This window comes from Leptinotarsa decemlineata, unplaced genomic scaffold (assembly GCF_025532065.1).
Source record: "Leptinotarsa decemlineata unplaced genomic scaffold, Ldec_3_MD MMD2_tig00000133_RagTag_RagTag, whole genome shotgun sequence".
In the NCBI taxonomy this organism is placed as follows: domain Eukaryota; kingdom Metazoa; phylum Arthropoda; class Insecta; order Coleoptera; family Chrysomelidae; genus Leptinotarsa; species Leptinotarsa decemlineata.
Window position 1 is genome coordinate 5,236,290 of NW_027412542.1, and position 14,783 is coordinate 5,251,072.

The following is a 14,783-nucleotide window of genomic DNA, read 5'->3' on the forward strand; positions in this document are numbered from 1 at the left end:
TGATATTCGTAAGTTCTACACATACTTTTTTTCATGTTTTCTACAAATGTGTGAAGATTCTGATAGACAGTCCATTCAACATGACCACACACAAAAAAAAATAGAAAATCTGGCCACAAAATTGACCACTGGTAGGTACAGGTACATGAATCCAACGTTTTTGTAGTTACATTCATAATCTCGTTGTATATGGAACGTCATACAATAAATTCGATAATTCTGGCCGAAGAAATCTGATATTTTATTTCCTTTCACTGTGACTAACGATGTTGATGATTCCTGTATTGAACAAAATACAAAATAAGGGTTTTCAGCTGCATAATAATGAACAGTATGCTGTTCTTATCTTAATTAATATTCTTTACCGGCATAATTAAACTCGTTTTTTTTTCAATTCCTTTCAATCAACTCCTGCATCATCTGCATGTGATATAGATGGATTTTACATTTTTTGATCATTTGAGGTAAACTAATTTGACATATTACCAAATCTCGGCTAACTTCACATGTTCACCAATTATATGAAGTACTGGTCAATGGTTTGGAATAATAATAATGATAATTTATTTATTTTCACAAATTAGTTTGCACATCAACATTGTGATAATGCAAATAAAAAAACGAAAAACATCAGTAAATTCAAATAGAGAAATTATATAAGAAAATGTATATACATATGAAATGACTAGAATAATCAAATATTTCTGACAAACTATTTAACGGATCGACCTGAAAATTCACAGTATGCATAAATCAATATGACCTACACGCCTAAAATATTTCAGACGAAGCGGCGTTGTCGCTTCTACTATAAAGTAGCGGCTTTTTTGATTTTTCAAATGGAACACCCCGTATATAATATCATATTATCATTCATTATCACTTTGTCAACAAATTCATATATTATTTTCCTATACCTATCTATTACCGTTTAGAAGATATTAATTAATTTTGATATTTTTTTTACCAAACATGAACTTTTATGAATGCTGATAATCTTGAACTCTCTTGCACTAAAACGATCAAATTTGAAATGGAGTGGAGTGATACTATGAGGATCTTCACTCCGAGTCATATTTTTATTTGCCTCATACAGGGTCTTCAAAAAATGCAGATACTTTGATCTCATGAAATAATGAGTGGAACTCAATTTTTTCAAATGGAACACCCTGTATATTTCAACATTTTTGAGCTCTATATCCAATTTTAGATTAACTTTGTTCAGATAATACTATTTCTATTTTGAACCGTTTTCGAGATAAACTGTTTTAAACGGAAACTGACGTGGTTTTTTTGCTCGTTTTTTTGAATTCATCACTTATTTTGGATATTCAACATTTTTTTTATACTTAGTAATATTTCTTTTTGATCCAGTTTTTTAACTGTCTCACATCAGTCAATTCGAAATTGGTATGTACCTACCTTAGAAAAAGTTACAATTTGTATATATTAAGGTATTGGTCTCTAACATACAACAGTACACATTAATATTTTTTAATAGTGTGCTTTGGAAAAATAAATAAACCAATTATTTAACGTCAGACTTTCGTTGGTGGTTTTGACTGATTGTGATAGCTACCAATTATAATAGAATGTCAGGATTAGGTTACAGTAATGAAGATTTCTTGAATTTATTAATAATTTATGGTGAGTGCAATAGAATTGCAAGTAGAACATGCCGAGTATTTCATGAAAGATATTCACAACTTCCGAAGCCGAATAAGAATGTGATAAATCGACTACTATAAAACTGTAGGTTGAATGGAACATTCCGTCCAAAAATCATTCGTAAGAAGACTAAAGTGGATGATGATGACAATGGTATAACAGTTTTGGGATACTTTCATGCATTTCCAAATGCTTCTCTGCACGAGGCTGAAAGGGAGATAGGTATACCCTACGTGACAATTTGTCGAATTCTTAATAAGCATAAATGGCATGCCTATAAGTTCTACTGTGTCCAACATTTGAAAGAGACTGATTTACCTTTGAATGGTTACTTGTCAAGACTCAAGAGGATGAACATTTCCTTGACAATATCATATGGATAGATGAGGCCAAGTTCACAAAAAATGGAGTTTTCAATAGACACAACAGTCATTATTGGGCGCCAGAAAATACCCATGTTGTCCGCCAAAGGGGTTTTCAAGAAAGATGGCAATTCAATGTATTTTGTGCTATAAAGAATGAGTCAATTTTTTATATCGAGTTTTATGATGATACTTTGAATGCATCAAAATATGAAGATTTACTGAGGAATGGAATTCAAATGATTTTAAATAATAGACCAGGAAGAGAACGTGTATGGTACCAAATGGATGGTGCTCCACCCCATAATTTTCATTCAGTCAGCGAAGCTTTAACCGAAATATTCGAAGACAGATGGATTGGTAATAATGGACCTTTTTGTTGGCCTCCTAGAACACCAGATGGCAATCCATTAGATTATTTCGTGTGGGGGTTTCATTAAAAATATAGTTTACTCTACTCCAATAACAACAATGGAAGATATGAACTCGAGAGTTACAACTGCTTTCAATAGTTTGACTCCAGACTTGATCAGAAGCGCTACACATGACAATCTTTTGAAGAGATTACATGTTTGTTTAAGTAGAGGTGGAGATGTGTTTGAACATATTCTGAAATACACTGACGATTAAATTAACTCATTAATTCATGGGTTTATTATTTTCAGTTCGTGTTTCAGCGTTAATAAAACTATTGTTTGAAGAGAAGTTTCATTCGATGGTTGAGGAGCATTTTGATAATTATCTTTTCATTGTATTATCTGTGACTAATTGAGAAACATCAAACGAAATCTGTTTTACAAAAATGAGTGATGAACAAGGAAACCATGTCAATTTCCGTTTGAAACAGTTTATCTCGAAAACGGTTCAAAATAGAAATAGTATTATCTGAACAAAGTTAATCTGAAATTGGATGCAGAGCTCAAAAATGTTGAAATATACAGGGTGTTCCATTTGAAAAAATGGAACACCCTGGAATGATCTCATGAAAAAATGAGTTCCACTCATTTTTTCATGAGATCAAAGTATCTGCTTTTTTGAAGACTCTGTATGAGGCAAATGAAAATATGACTCAGAGTGAAGATCCTCATAGTATCACTCCACTCCGTTTCAAATTTGATCGTTTTAGTGCAAGAGGTCTAATCTGAGCTTTATAAAACATCAAAAGTTGCTGAGGTGTGTACAGTTTATCCGGTTCGGAGAAATGTGTGGCATTGAATTGAACCTGGTTAATTTCACCCCAATTCGAAGTCACTTCTAGATCCTCATTAAACTATACAACCTCCTGCTGCCGGTGAAGATGTGCATCGCAGAATCAGAATATGCTGAAACTTTTATGTTTAAAGATGAAAATAATTAATACATTATTTCTGTAGAAACCATCCATTGGAGTTGCCTAGAAAAAGGTTTTAAAATATCACTATTGGTTCAATTGCGTCTCAGCAGGCTTCCGAACAAAATTCCAGAAGATGATTTTATATCGGAAACTTGTTTTCGCCAGACACTGTCACGTTACTCTGTTTTTCGTATAAAAAAAACAGTTTAAATTTCCTCTCCCGAAAGTTATTATTTTTTAGTCGTGGAATCAAAATTTCTTCTTGATATTTCTCTGGTAGTCAGTTGGAGTAAATCATATTTAAATCTCCAAATGTTATTAACTTGAATAGTTAAGTAAGTTATTGGATAATGTTTATAACGCTGTTGAAAAGTTATCAACCACCCCCAAAATTTTTGAGTATAAATATAACAAGGTCTTTCAAAAATTGAAATTTCATTAAAAAGTTATGAAAATTTAAATCACACTTGTTTAGGCTATATTTTCTACAAAATTTCGATGTCAAAGTAGTTTTTCATTTTCAGGAAATTTTGTACCATCCTGTATGTGATGACCGTTATTCTATTTGTGTCGCAGAAATTAATTAATTTATATTTTAGGTAAAAAACAATAATAACAATACCGAAATGAACAAACGAACTAAATACACTAACTGGAAAAATCTGTTTCATTATTCCTGGCAATTCAACAGTTTTGAACGCCTCTTTATGTTTCTGAATTTCTCCAGATTAGATGATTTGGTGATATATTTGTTATAAAATGAACTGAACAAACATTTGAAGAATCTTTATTGTAAAAATTTCAAGATGAAAAGAACTGACTTGTAATTTTTGAACTCCCTGTAAAAAAACAGACATATTTGAGAGAAAGCATCCGAAGAAAATCATAGAAAATTATTCATTATGGTTGAATCATTCTCATTCCAGTTAGTACTACGTAGTTTTCCTTAAACACTGCTTTCAAAAAGATTACAATATCATAATGAACAGCTGCATTTAGGCACAGAGAACTGAGGAGCCACCGATTTTTTTAGATTTCAAAATTGGAAGGTTGATACGTTTTCTTGGAACACCCTGCTTGGATAAAATTATTTTCAAATCTAAAAACCCGTTTGTGTACTGAAATATTGAATAGGTTATTACAGAATGTTTATAACTTTGGTCACAAGTTGTACTCTAAAATCTACAAAATTTCACACCTAAATATGTTTTTTCCTGAATTTTCTGTTATTTCACCTGACTAGCTAGATTTAATCAATTATTTCAACACATTCACCAAATAAACAGTTTTTTCAATTGTTTGATTTTCTAAGGTATTTTTGAATAGAAAATGAGTTGAAGAATGATTTCAAAAAAAAAGTACACAGCCACTACACCAACACTCCACTATGTTTCAGAACTGCTGTGGAAATAAAACTTTCTTCAAGTACGATTCGGCGTCATTTTTGTGTATCTTCAGCTTCCATAAAGAATGTTCGCTGCAAGTGGCCGTCGACGGATATCTCTCGAATAATTTTACCATCAACGTTGGTGTTCCCCAGGGATCTACATTGTCTCCAACCCTTTTTCTATTGTATATCAACGACTTATTGGAAAATATCACGAATCCAAAAGATTGCTTTGCTGACGACAGTTCACTTGTTTCGTCATTCCATTTGGATTCCAGGACATGCACATCTTCACCAGAGCAGCAGGAGGTTGCATGTCTTAATGAGGATCTAGAAGTGATTTCGAATTGGGGTGAAAGTAACCAGGTTCAATTCAATGCCACAAAAACCCAGGCATCGGTTTTCTCCAGAAAGATAAATGTCTCCGAACCTGATATAATAATGTCAGGTCAGACAATTTCACTTTCTGCTTCGATAAGTTTATTGGGGTTAAAATGGACACCAATATGTCTTGGCACAATCGTGTCGCTGGAATTGCAAAGGCTGCTTCTCAAAAGCTTGGGACACTGTTCCGAACCAGAATACTGTACACACCTCAGTAACTTCTGATGATTTATAAAGCTCAGATCAGACCTATGGAGTATTGTTCCCATGTATGGAGCTCCGCCCCTAAGCATTCCCTGAAGATGCTGGATTCCATCCAGAAAAGAGCCATCCGCCTGATGGCAGACGCGAACATCACTTGCAACCTTGACAGTTTGGAACATCGAAGAAAGGTTGGAGATTTGTCTCTCTTCTATAGATACTTTCACGGGAAGTGTTCAAGTGACTTGGCACATTTGATTCCTCAAAGAGCGGTACATATCAGAAATAGGCGACGGACTATGGCTGCTCATCGTTTTGAGGTTCAACTCAGTACACCTCGAACTTCACTGTTTAAGAACTCTTTCACTTGGAGAACTACGTTTACGTGGAATAAACTTCCTGAGAACGTTTTTCCAAATGGATTGATTCTCCAGCGATTCAAATCCAATGTGTATCACTAGCACAGACACAGCTCTTAGAACGCCTTAAGGATTTTCCTGTAGTGTTTTATTTTTATAAAAATAAAACATGTCGAGATCTGATTAGAATCGTGCCATTCCTTATGAACTCGCTATGAGTCCATTTTTTAGTGAATTCAGTCTGTATTTTTCTTTAGATAGTAAAAATTCGTATTAAGTTATAAGAAATGTTAATTACTTTTGAACTTTTATTCACAGGAATGAGTTTTACAAATTCTCCAGATTAGGTGATGTGGAAAATGAACTGATTCATTCAAAAATGATTAAAATTGAAAGGGGTATTTTTGTAAGTGAGATTAATATTTGTTGAAGAAAGGTTTTTCTACTTCTCTAATCTTCATACATTTTTGGAGAAAGAGGAGTAGAAATCCAAAACTTTTCTTTCTCAAAAATTCAAAAATGGTTTATTAAAATATGAAAGCAATTGAAGCATTATTTTTGAATACCCTTAAAAAGCACTCAGTGGAGTTGCATAGAAGAAGGGTAAATAAAATCCCAGAAAATAATTTATGATTTTTTATGCATTCTCATTCTATCAAATACTTTGTGGTTTTCTAAAAGCACTATTTTTAAAAACAATACAATGTGGAATATCTCAGAATCATCAGCTGCAATTACAGAAAATTCTAGGTGTCATATATATTTTGTAGAATTTAAAATTCAATTTTTGTGAACTTAGAAAAAGTCATTATGACGAACCACATTTATACTATTTTATTAATCCACCCATTTTGTTAAATTCGATTTTTTATCATTATTATTATTAAAAAATGTTTCGTAGAATCTTAATATGGTGGCAATACTTATATTAGAAAAGATGGATGTTTATGGTTAAATCCATTGTGTGAAAAAAAATTTGAGAATGGTCCAGAAAATGATTTGTTAAGGTTGATTCATTCCTTCATTTAGGTAACTAACTACCTAGGAGGTAGCACTGCTTTTAAAACAAATGCAGTTTCTGATAATCACTTGAATTGACTTAGGTATAGAAAATCAAAATTTTATCTTGATTTTTTTGTAGAAATCAGATCGATAAAGGAATTTTGATTGGTAGTAAGTTGAAAAGTATTTTCAAAATTCTCAAAACATCCACAGAAACCGATTTTTTAGATTTATTATAGATCATGAAATTCTGAATATTTTCAAAATGTTACCAAATATTTTTCAAATCTGGAAACTTGTTAATACCCAAGTTATGACAGAATGTATACCGTTCGTGAAAATTTATGAACTATTCTCCACAAAATTACTTCGTAATTGATAAACGATTTCAAAAAAACCACTTAAAAATCCATAAAGGGTGTCGAATCAATGATAACTTCAAAGGAAAATGGCAACCCGGCACTTCACGAAATTTCCAAACTTCCATCTAAGTCAAACCCGCTTCGGGTACGACTGCTCCGCGTACCGTAATCACCCGGTATACAAGTAAAAACCGAAGAGAACGTAAAAAACATGCACCGCCCGAGATCCGATCTCAGAACCATTCGAATTTCCGTTTGTATCGTCTGAGCCAAACAACAGTTATCCGGCTTGCCTCGCCTGGTCCGCGAGAAAATTTACTAGAACCACGTCTTCCCAACGCTGTCTGTAAAAGTTCAGACGAGTACGCCGTTTGCAGTGCCGCCGCCATCACGTGCAATTTTCATCGTGGTTCGGTAGAATTTCCGTCGGCGAGTTCGTCCCTTGTCCCGTTGATTTATTCAGGGATCCGAGCTATGAGTTCGAAGGAACCCTCAGTTTTCATCACTAGAGCTGCGCGCCGGTCGTACACTCAACTAGGTCGGTACCTCGGAGTTCGCTGTGGAAACGAGACCCCACATGGCATTTATTTCGTCATGGCAGCCACGACGAGATTCTTTCGGTTTAATGCGTACCCTGAACATATTAGAGCTCTACAGTGTTCCGCCGCAGTGTTGCCAATGTGTGAGGATTTCCCCCGCCTACTGGATTTCGGCCGCCTTGGAATAGCCGGAGGCTATTGACACGAATGTGAGTGGAGTATTTTGTATGGATTTTATAGTTCCGTTGTTAGTCCAGTCAATAATAATGTTGTATACTGCAAGGAATATGCGAGAGTTTTAAACTTTGACTTCATTTCCGTTCTTGGGGTGGACATAAGGTGGGAGGGGAGGGTGAAGATCCCATTGTTGGTTATTTCTTGCAAACGGTTGACTTTAGAACAATAAGTACCGATAAAGAAGAAAGTCAATTTAATATCCCACAGAATTGTTTCTATACATATGTGTCAAGTTCCTGAGATGTATGTTATTGAATATCGATAATTTTCGAAAAAAAAAACCCTCACTTATATTTGCTTCTTGTTTCTCAGAAATTCAACTTTTGCTACTTTATTCTCCACTGTAACAAAATGTATTACTTAGAATAACTTTTATAAAAAGTGTTCAAAATAATGAAAGTATTAGCGTAAACCGATAATAAAAACATCAAAGAGAAATATTTTATTTGAAATTTAGTTAGAGAATTATTATATGCATCAATTTTCTCAAATATCACATAGTTGATCGGAATTTTGCGAGGTATTTTGTGTATATTGCAGAATCCATGGACCAAGAATTGAGGTTTCCACACTAACAAAAATAAAATAATATTATCATTTGTCAAAGTAAGTATAGAACAGAGTGATGGCAATAGTCTTGTATTCACATAGTTCAGCTATCTTTCTCATTCATACTGAAAATTCCAAAAATGACTACAGACCGCAATCTGTCAAGGCTCATTTTAAGAGACAGGCAGTTTTCACATTCTTTTAACCATTCGAGGTCCAATGAACTAAAATTCGATTTCAAAACAAATATTTTGTATCGAATTTGTTGGGGGTGAGGAAAAAACACCCCAGGAGGAAAGTAGGAAGATATTTTCAGTTGAAAATTACACGAAATGAAGCCATAAATCTGACATCCAAATAATATGTATGCATATCGAGCTGGATATACCAGAAATTCTCAACATTCACGTAGACTCGTTTGAGTCAATGGAACAGTTTAGAGATATTCAGGAAGGAAACAGTGACTACCAGTTTACTGTAAACGAAATTATGGACTATCCTACTGGCAAAAAATCAGAATGGCTAAGCAGACCTTTCAAAGAAGTGTGAAAAGTGAACCCTAAATCTAACAGATTCAAGCTACTAATAAGTTCTTTTATAAACTTTGCCACAAATTATTGAAGAACACTTGCTATTAAGAGAAACGAAGCAATGAGAAAGAAGAGCGACTTTACATCATCCGGAAAACATTTAAAAAGTTATAATTGTTAAATTAGTGTTGAAATTTTGATCCAGTTGGAAACTAGAAGAAAAGGAAGGTAAACATAATTTAATGAATCGAAGAGGTTTTGTATTAAAGTGTATAATATATTAAAATTCTTGCAAAGCGCTTTCGACTTTCGTCATCATCAGTGCTCACCTGAAAGTAAGTGATCTAGTTGAAAAGGGAATTTAGTGAAATTGAAGTTGTAAAATTTTTAAGGTTAAGAAATTTGGAAAAATTGTTTGAGATTACTTACTTGTCAGGCAACAGGAAGTATCAAGATAAGTGAATTGTACATTGTAATATTTAAATTATATAAAACAAAATCGGCTTATAGCCAAGAAAATACATTTTTGGATTCAGGCCATGTGGTTCAGTCAAGAAGGACAACTTGAGACAGAATGTGTCAAGTGTCATGTTAAAATAATGGTACCAACTTGAGGAGTGGTCCATTATGGGTTTGATTGAATATGTAGGGGAAAAATATTGAATAAATTATATTAATAAACTGTGATTAATTAATAATTCATAAACCTCTTATGAAGGGGAAGGAAATCTCTGTTTAAGTTTACTTGAGTATTCAAACAATGATCATTGTTAGAAAGTTCTTTAGAAATCTCCAACTCTTCAAACAAGTCAAGCCTAAGGAAATTTTTATTATCTATTTTATGTAATATTTTGGAATTTCTATTGGGACTAAAGTTGTGATTGTGAAATTTTATGTGGTGGCCAAAAGCAGATTTATCAGGTTTTTTTATATGTTCATTAATACGAGTGAAAAGAGGTCTACAGGTTCTACCAATGTAAGATGTAAGATTATTTATTTCTTTTATTGATTTTCAATAACGTATACCTTGGAAATTCGAGAAATATTTCAACAACTGTTCTTCATATGATGCACTGTTTGGAACCTTTGGTGTAGATTAAAAAGTTTAATCTGCCTTTTGAAGATGATCACTTGGTGATCGAAACACGTGTCGGGGTGTTAAAAATAGCGATTTGGTGTTGGGAAAAAACTCCAGTAATATTCAACCGTTCTTCAGGAAACAAACTTTCGTTTTGATTTTCATTCAGAACATCATTTTCCAAAATTCACCTCCTCCCCGTCCACCTCTCAGGGTTGGGAAGTTTAAATACATATGTTTACCTACTATTTCTTAAGAAGGAAAAATGCCCTGGATTCCATAACTTTCGCATAGTTCATGATCTCTCATTGACTGGGCTATGTAGCGGTTTCTCGGAATAATGCGGCGTTTCAGTTCAGTTTTACACTTAGATTAGGATGCCGTGAGGATACTTGCTTTCTTGTACGTCATTCGTAAATTGCTGTGACGTTGAATATGGTATTGTGTAATTTATAATTGGAACATTGTTTTCATCTGAGCAATGCTTCTCTTATCAGATGAATTGTTGAACTGATAACCTGGCGTCGCTACTGTTTGATAATAATTGTGTGGAACGGTGATGCCAATTTTACCCACAGCAAACGCTACAAATCACTCACTAACATACTTTCGTACTGGCCTACATGTTCTATGGCGAACTCACCTAAGCATTATAAAAAAGAGAATCAGAACGAGGATAGAGAAATGAAAGTAGACATCTATCTATAGAAAGTTTCGTATAGGTAAAAACGTATTTCGTATTCGATGAAGCGTTTTGAAGGTTTATTTTGTTTGTAGATGAAATGTCCCTTTGAGCGGTTAACCGGCCAAAGACAAGTATTTTTTTGGCCGTTAGGCCCATGCATTTTTTTACATGATTACGCTGTAATTGTCTAATTACGCATTAAATAGTTACAAGAATTGAAAGTTATTTATTTATCACAAAAAAAAAACTGAACTTGAGACCCGCCGTTAGGCTTACGCCCCCTTTGATGCCATGTGGATCAGATAGCAACTCTCATATTTTACGAGGTGGGACTTGAAAATGTATTGAATATGTTCGTGTATGTTTACTGAAATTTCTCAAAACATTATTCGGAAAAGTGCCGGAAAACACCTATTCGAATTTTCGATATGGTTAATTTTCAATAGGTTTACGAAGCATTATTGACTATACGATATATGCGACTTTCCAAACGAAGAGACTATGCTGTGTGCACAATTAAAAAAAAATGTTTGATTCTGAACAAGTTCTCTATGGGTCTATCTTCACAAATGAAAAAAAAGTTGGGGTCCGCCGTGAGGGCGTAGTTTAATACAAGCTCTCTAAATTCTAAAGGTTTATAAATGGTGTATAAATAGTTACAGAAAAATCAGAAACGACTGTTGTTATCTTCAGTCATTTCTGATTTAGGCGCTGAATGAAACGAATGAATCATCTGCCTTTTGCAGCAAAAGTCGAACCTATGTCCTGGAAAATGGCCGCGCCGGAACTAATGAAAGTCGAAAATGAAAATGATCACCATGTATTAGATGAAGTTCAATCATCTAGAGATCGCCGTCGATGTGTTAGTTGTTATGTAAGTATAAAGAATGTTGGAGGTAGGGCAAACGCGCAGAAAAATACACAAAAAACGAGATTCAGATGCATAACTTGTAATAAATTCTTCTGTTTACAGTGTTTCTTTGTAATACATAAGTGTCATAAATGAGATTATATGTGTATATGAAATTAATTTGATTATGAATAAAAACATTCGATGAATAAATTCTACGGTGTTTCATTCCTTAAAAAATCAGGTCAGGTATAAGTTCTGTATTAAATGGCAATATATGCTGCCTAAATCCATATTGAGTGGTGAGAGCTACACCTGAGATCACAGGGCCTGATGCCAAACTCTATAGTTGGGTGGGCCATATGTCAATTCACACTGCTATCAACGTGTTAAAGAAACTAATAGAAAAATTCTGAACGGATACGGTTTGGGTGAAGTAAGGTTTTACAAACTTACTTCTAGTTCTAACTTTCTTGATGGTATTAGAAATTACTACTGCCTAGCTGTGTGACCTTATAAAATATGATAAACGAAAATGATTTGATTTGCTGATTATTTATTTCTCAACTCCTTTGACATCTGTCAAAGAATTGTTAAATACGACAAGTTACTGATAAATAGAACATTTTTCTTTATGAAAAATACTTTCATTTTACGCAGTAACTTATCGGGGTAAACTAAAATGTTTGCCCTTTCTACACTTGTATAAAGTTCTCCATTATAATTTTCATATTTTTCAGATAATCAAAAGTATGGATAATGCGTAGTTTTAGTGCATAATTCATAAAAGTAACAAACACTAGCTGTGATATGATCATGTAAGTGATTCATAAATGATAGTTTTGAAGTTCTTTCGGAAAAAATGGCACAGTATGATACCAACCTTTATCAAAGTAATTTGAAATTGAAATTATTGTAATAGTATACATTATTATGAAACAAGTTTATGCTGCAGCAGATTACTGCATCAGTGTTTTTTTCGCGAACTTCAAGATTCTTGTAATTTTACACTATAAAAGAGTTTTTTACTATTTTATCACTGATTAGATTGCATTTCAACAAATAATGTATCACTGTTGAATCAAAAATATTTTTAAAGTTTTCTTTATCAATTATTTGGTGAATAAACTCCCACACATTATTTGTAAATTACTGAGTAAATTGTAATTGTAAATTGCATTCCGAAGATATGAATTTGGCCGACGAAATTCTGAAAAAGTTGCACATATATACATAATTTCATCGGTTTGGACTTCCACTGTCTAATATAATATAAATTGATTTGAAATCCCTGAAAGAAATTAAAGAGATTAACCGAAAAATAACAATTTTATTAAACAAAAAACTGAAATTACACAAAAATAACATACAAGCAACAACCATGTTATTTCTATGTAATTTCACTTTTTTGTTTAATAAAATTGTTAATTTTTTGCTTAATCTTTTTAATTTCTTTTAGGGATTTCAAATCAATTTATATTATAATAGATAATGGAAGTCCGAACTGATGAAATACACCACGAAACATTTTCCACCACCTTCAAACAAACGATATATTATACATAATACATACATACAACAAAGCATTCAATAAATTTACTCAATGAATGCGATTCACAGGTGTCGGAAAGTGTGGAATTATTGATGATTTTGACGTTCATGATATGGTCGGAGATTAAATAAAGTTATTTTTCTTCAATATCTGAAGTCATATATTATATATAAAATTTAACTATCCAAAATTCACAAACTATAAAAAATTGTCGGAAATTCTCTTGTATTTAACCATTCAGACCGATATAAAATCTTTCGACTAGGGATATATTATATATTTTTGAATGATGTATATCTTTTCAGTGTACTGATAATATTTTATACATAAATTCAAACTTTCTTACAGAATTTACTTTTGATTGTCGATTTCTTCGCTAAAAGTTCCAATTCATTAAGGATTTTCCGTAATATAAACCACTTACAAATTGTCGCATTTATCTAGCAGGGAAGTTTTTATACAATTCAGTTACAGAATTCATCAAACCTCTCAATACACTTTTCACTTGAAATTTTATTTTGGCAGATAGTATAAAATTACTTTTTTTGAACAAACGAAATATTATGATTATACTGATCGGTTACTTGATGAAAATTAACAACATTATCCACGATAAACAAGTTTCACACCATGAATTTTACTGAAACATCAAACTACTCTATAATGTTTTTTATATAAGTGTAGATAATTACAATACTTAATTAGATAAATTATAAATTCTAGTAAAACAGGTAGATTTACGATTACCATACAATATTACCTACTCCTAGGAAAACAGGTGATTTATAAATGTGGTAGTTTTCTTATCTCCATTTTCAATATTTCGATGTGTATACCTTTTCGAGTCGTGTTATCTTGTTTCATTCATTAAATCTGATCGTTAACCAGTTGTCTCTCACTAAGAGGGGGAAATATCCTCCAATATTGAGGGTACCGAATGTATTTCATTGAAAAATGAGAAAATCGAGAAAAAATTGTTTCAGTGTTTTGATACACCCAGTATAAGAGAAGAAATCTTGAATTTCATTCGTTCGGGCTGACATTGTCTAATATGTTTTAATAAGATTTGAAAACCCTGAAAGAACAAATGAAAAAAAAAATGGCTGAGAAGATTTTCATATTCAATTTTATTCTTTCAGAGATTTCAAATCATATTATATCATATCAGACAATAGAAGTCCGAACTAATGAAATTCACTAAGAAACATTGTCAAACACCTTCAAACAATTGAAATCTTGACTAAATTATGATTAGATAAAAAAAACCTTCATTTTGAAAATATTTCTGTAACACGAGTTTCCAATGAAAATTTAGACAGTTGAATTAACTTTTTGGCTATATTTTTTCATTTACTTCTGAACCGCTCGGTGCATACCGATACAATCGCATATTTTTCGAAAGTACATTTCTAACGGTTTCCGAATATGGAAAGCATTATTTACGTTACGTTTTCACTATTTGATTTTATTTCAGAAAAGCCTAGTGCATGGATATCTAAACCTTCTATACGCAACAATTTTTGACAACTTCATTCCTTCATCTCAAACTTCTAAAGAAATCTCGATGAAACATATACTCATAATGAACGCAATGGCAGCCATCGCTTATTGCTTGTCATGCCTCAGTTAGTGTTCCCCATTAAGTTCACAAGAAAAAGGTAGAGCAGATGTTTGCCCCTCGAGTCGGAGGGGATGTCTCCATTGT

General features: G+C 32.8%; 1 protein-coding gene and 1 long non-coding RNA gene across 6 annotated transcripts in view; both read left to right on the forward strand.

The window, feature by feature from the left end:
* Lola (longitudinals lacking) overlaps positions 1–14,783 on the forward strand; it is a 499,448-nt gene that overhangs the window by 35,124 nt on the left and 449,541 nt on the right. The gene's annotated exons all lie outside the window — the stretch shown is intronic.
* LOC111508707 (uncharacterized) lies at positions 7,813–10,897 on the forward strand. The gene is made up of 2 exons (XR_002722552.2): positions 7,813–10,713; positions 10,769–10,897. It is a non-coding gene; the product is annotated as an uncharacterized lncRNA (long non-coding RNA).